The sequence below is a fragment of the Sinocyclocheilus rhinocerous genome, unplaced genomic scaffold (genome assembly GCF_001515625.1).
Source record: "Sinocyclocheilus rhinocerous isolate Xijiao unplaced genomic scaffold, SAMN03320098_v1.1 scaffold78, whole genome shotgun sequence".
NCBI lineage: Eukaryota > Metazoa > Chordata > Actinopteri > Cypriniformes > Cyprinidae > Sinocyclocheilus > Sinocyclocheilus rhinocerous.
In genome coordinates, this window is record NW_015637122.1 from 158,543 (window position 1) to 163,724 (window position 5,182).

General features: G+C 41.0%; 1 protein-coding gene across 1 annotated transcript in view; it reads right to left on the minus strand.

Moving 5' to 3' along the window:
- LOC107748455 (transcription factor GATA-3) overlaps nucleotides 1–4,626 on the minus strand; it is a 15,075-nt gene extending 10,449 nt beyond the window's left edge. Inside the window, exon 1 of the mRNA XM_016563228.1 lies at nucleotides 4,565–4,626. The gene's annotated coding sequence lies outside the window, so the exon portion shown is untranslated. The remainder of the gene's footprint in view (nucleotides 1–4,564) is intronic.
- Between the last annotated feature and the right edge of the window lie 556 nt (nucleotides 4,627–5,182).

Genomic DNA, 5,182 nt, shown 5'->3' on the forward strand with positions numbered 1-5,182 from the left:
GGGGGGGGGGGGGGGGCTTTGTTCATAAACAAAGTAGCAATTTGGATACAAAGCAACGAATTTAAATTAGGACAATGGCAGCGTCTGAAATAGAAACTGAAATGTTATTTATTAATTTATTAATTCCAGATTTTTGGTATTAATAAATGTGCGGAAGAATTATTGCAAGTATTTATTAAGGTTGCTTAGTAAAATAAATATACAAAAAAATACAAATACAAATACTGAAATATCAGTATGTCCTACGGGCACCGTCTTTCTGTGGCGTGCTGCCTTTTGTGTCTATACGACAGTGGCAGCTCGTGTGGTGTGTGTTCTCTTTTAAATTGTGACAGTGCGTCCTCTCGCGGTGACAAGCACGTTTTTCTAAAGCTTACCTCTGCATGTTCAAAAGAGGCTCTTAAACCCTGACTGCGACATATAGGCTAATGGTGCAGTAAGACTAAGGCCATACCTTACTTTCCGCTCGCTATTTAAACACAGGCTTTTCCCCCGGCAGCTTAAGTCGGTGTTCTTTATTCCTTGAAGGACACCAACCGAACGACTGCATCGTTATTCATTTAAGGGGCCATTACATGTAACGTGATGCAAATACATTAGCATTTCAGTACGCACGGGTAAAACTTTAACCTTAAATATATAATGGGAACATTACTTCTGACAGTGTGCTCCGACGACACATTATGGGACAGTGTCAAGTATTATATTCGCTATTAGGCCTACTTGGTTTATCTGTAATAAGGGGGCTTGGCACTTAGGGTGATATTTTGTCTGTAATGCTCCGGTTTGGCCGGCCCGGCCCCACAGATTGACAAAATGTAATTGGGCTGCTCGTTCGATGCTCTGAAATGCTCTGAGATGATGGCCAGCCCAGTCTCCGCTGGACGTGACGTCAGTAAACAGGCAGGAAATCTACTCTTCGCGTTGGATGTAAAATGTGTTCTCTGCAAGCTTGCGTTTTTCTCGCGATAGTTATTTCTCTAGGGGTCTAGAAAACGATGGGTAAACACTAGTGTTACTCCAATAATGTGATTTCAAATGAAAAATAAAACAAGTAAGAAATAATGATTATTATAATAAATGATAAAATGATGTCGATCATTTTCATTCCATCGTGGCGACTAGCTTTCATGTTCCTTTAAAAAAAAAAATAATGGAATTGGTTGAAAATGCTGATTCAGGAAATGTGCATCTTCTCTCTCCCCCTCTTCGTTCTCTGGTAAAGACCGAACTTGGATGGAAAGTGTTGAATTGGCTCACTGTCATTGTCGAGCTGTCAGCGGACGCGTGTAATGATCCGCGCGAGCGTACATTAAGAGGCACTCGAAGGTAAAAGTGAAATCCTGATTATGTGTTTTGTTTCTTGACTGAATGTCTTAAGCTTAGTGCGCGGGACATGGATGGAAACAGTGCCGAACACTACAGACACGATGTGTCAGAGTTTGGAAGTATTTGCATGTCTTCCCAAGGCATCACACTTTTCACTGTGGGTGAGAACTTAAGACCCGGTCGTTTTATTTTAGTCTATCCTATAACAAGGGTTAGAAGATGTGCGCTGATAACACGCTTTGTTTATCGAGCACCATTTATCGACACATAAAACCTCTCTAATAATTTTGGTGAAGTGTTTTGAACGGGCGTGTAGATGATAAAATCCGATAGCAGGTCATGACGGTAGAAGCCATCACAAACAATATGGTGCACGGCTCACTGTCATTGTCGAGCTGTCAGCGGACGCGTGTAATGATCCGCGCGAGCGTACATTAAGAGGCACTCGAAGGTAAAAGTGAAATCCTGATTATGTGTTTTGTTTCTTGACTGAATGTCTTAAGCTTAGTGCGCGGGACATGGATGGAAACAGTGCCGAACACTACAGACACGATGTGTCAGAGTTTGGAAGTATTTGCATGTCTTCCCCTCTCAAAAACATGATAGCATTTTTCATACTTCATCCTATTCTACAGCTATAAGGTGTTATACAAGGAAAAGAGAAAGAAAAATAACCGTACCGTAAAATATATATATATAGCCTTAGAAGATGTGCGCTGATAACACGCTTTGTTTATCGAGCACCATTTATCGACACATAAAACCTCTCTAATAATTTTGGTGAAGTGTTTTGAACGGGCGTGTAGATGATAAAATCCGATAGCAGGTCATGACGGTAGAAGCCATCACAAACAATATGGTGCACAGAAGTGATAATAATAAACAAACAAACATTACATTTGCTATTGCAACTACTGTTATAATTATTAGTGTTAGTAGGCCTACTAGTAGTAGCACGGTTATTATCATTTTTGTGATATAGGCCTACAATATAATTACACAATACACTCAATCAAAACAATTGTGTTAATTTTCATCCGCTTTCATTTTTGTTTGATCGTGCGGAGGCGAGTGCGATTGTTATCTGTGACTGATTTTGTCATTTATGTAGGCCTATATGGACCCTCCATACATCGACACGTTATACATGCGTAGGTTGTATGGGGATGAATCAAATTTTAACGCAAGCCTCCATGACGTCTGTGGCGACCAGCTGAAGATGTGAGAAGATTTGAAAGGGTCGGCCTAGAGTGCCCAGGTATAGCTGTCCAAACAGAGCGGGGTGAACCAGAGGACACACACTTCACCCCAGCTACCGAATGATGAAGACAGGGTAGGGGGGTTCAGTCCATAGCGAAACACGAGCGCTTCATTTGTGATATTCACGCTTTTAAAGGCTCGTTCGTCACATTTATTTTTAAGCAACAAAACGTGTCTCTTCTCAGTTCCCAGCAGTGGAAAATCACAAAGGAGCTAAACTGTAAAACGCATAATGTTAGAATAAATTATGTCCAAAATATTTGGACGAGAAATTATTTTTGTGTGTGTGTTATTTCTATAAAACAAAAGCAATAATAATAATAATAATAAAAAAATAGACAATTATTATTCTAATTGTATCATATAATAATAACCACAATTGTATAACATAATAATAATAATAACAACAGCAATAATCCAATAATAATAATAGAAAAAGAAGAATAACGGTAACTCGGAACGTTAAAGTAGACTTGGGCGGATTGTGATTCATGCACTTAATCTTTTCAAGAACGAACTTTCTGTCTGAATTTGTATACTGTGTGATGGTGGCCTATGTAGGTTATGCTGCAAATTCTTAGAACCCAGTCGAGGACGTGAAATTCTGATAGTTGCGTCATAATGAGAGTTTGACTTATTTCTAAGAATAACTGACTGAAAAAAGGTGAGAGGGAAAAAACACGAGAGCCTCGAGCGCAGGTTTTGTTTTTGATAATTCCTCGCTCGAGAGAGAAACATCTAAAGATGGTTTTCAATTGGCGCTGATGACAGCAAACTCCACAAATCTGCAACAAGCCAACCAATTAATTTCCCAAATAATCGTTATTTAGTCTCCATTTGTTATTCGTTTTCGTTGATCCATCCCCGATATATTAGCCTTCAAAATATGAATCCGTCTGTTCGTATAACATCATCACCCTGTGCTCGGCTGCTTTAGGCCTAATGTATTTATTTGATATCCATTGGTGCTCTTTGGGATGTCGCATGTAACAACTTCATAACTCAAAGGGGGTAAACAAAGAGGCACATCGCAGGGATATTCTCGTTCAAACAAAAGTGCATCTCTTCCTTTCAGTCGAGTGCTGATTTGAGGACATGGTTTCAGATCATTTCACTGTGCAGCTGAATGGAGTGGCCGGTCTCGTGCTATCAGGCAGAAACAGCTGTTTTACGCGCATTCAGCTCCAATCAATGGAAGCTGCTGCTCTCTACATGCAAACACAAACCAAACGAGCTCGCGCCCATGAAAGACGGCCTATGATGTGCCTTAATGTCGCGTCCTCTTCTCTCTGTTTCCAATGTTCTTCAAACCAGCAACACAAATGCATCCTCTCTCGCTCTTTCTGCCTCTCTTTCTCTCTCTCTACACACACACTGGAAGCACAGTTTCAGCAAATCAACTTATCTTTATGACCCATTGCGGTGCTAATCAGATCAATTTCACGGGTTAAGGGAAGCATACTCGCTCACACTCAGGTGGTAATAGATCATTAAAATCCTTCATCTAGAGGACGGTAGGCGGGAAAATGACTCTTAAAATACAGCGGCGTCCATAAAATCCCACCCCGATTGTCGGAAACTGGACGTGGGTGCTGGTGAAACGCATAGCCTATATATGTGTCGGGTGAAATGAATAAGCTCATGAGAGTTGACATATACACGTCTGGAATTGTTAAATGACTGTACCACCCTCAGACAGAACAACACGTAAAAAAATATCTATTTTTTTAAAAACTGACACTCGCAAACCCAACATATCTGACGCAGAAAGGATTGTTATCATGGCCAGGTGTATTGCTCCAAACAGAAAATGGGGGGACAAAGCATCCGAAGAACTGGCATTTAAACGCATGCATAACGCTTAGGAACATGCAAGCTAAATCAGTTGATTCGACAATTTTGGGAGCTAGGCTAATTGTGGAGCTAGAAATGAGTTTAGAAAATATGGAAAATATCAATCCGAATATGTACTGACCTGCGGAATTGTGGTTGACGCGTGGTCAGGCGTTTTTTTTCTGATGGGCTTCAGATGTGAAGTGCCACACAGATGGAAGTGCCGATGGCATTTACAGCAGGAGAGAAAAAAAAACGAGGCTCTTTTTTTTTTCTTCTAGCCTACACACACACACACACACACTCCGTCTTTCTAGTTCGCGCGCGCACACACACACACACACACACTTACCGTACTTACTGTACACCACGCGCGAGCTCTTCCGGGTCGGTGCAGGCTGCGGAGTAAAAACACACACTTAATCTAAATGGGAGCGATCACACGAGTCCGTAACGAACCTTTTTAACATAGAGAGTGGACGTGGACGTACGGGCCGCGGAGAGGGAACAGGTACCGCCCGCGTGCGCTCGATAGCACGCCGCTTTTCTCCGTGAGTCGTAATAACGCAGCCCGTTAGATGCCAGACTGATGCTCTATAGTGCATGCGATGACTGATAGCGCCTGCCACGGTTTGACCATTTGAATTTCTGTTTTTATTCATTAAATCCTTGCGTTAACTATACTATATTTTGTAAATAATTTATAATGAAATATCTGTTGAAATTCTGTTCGTATATTTCCATTTATGTTTTATATGAA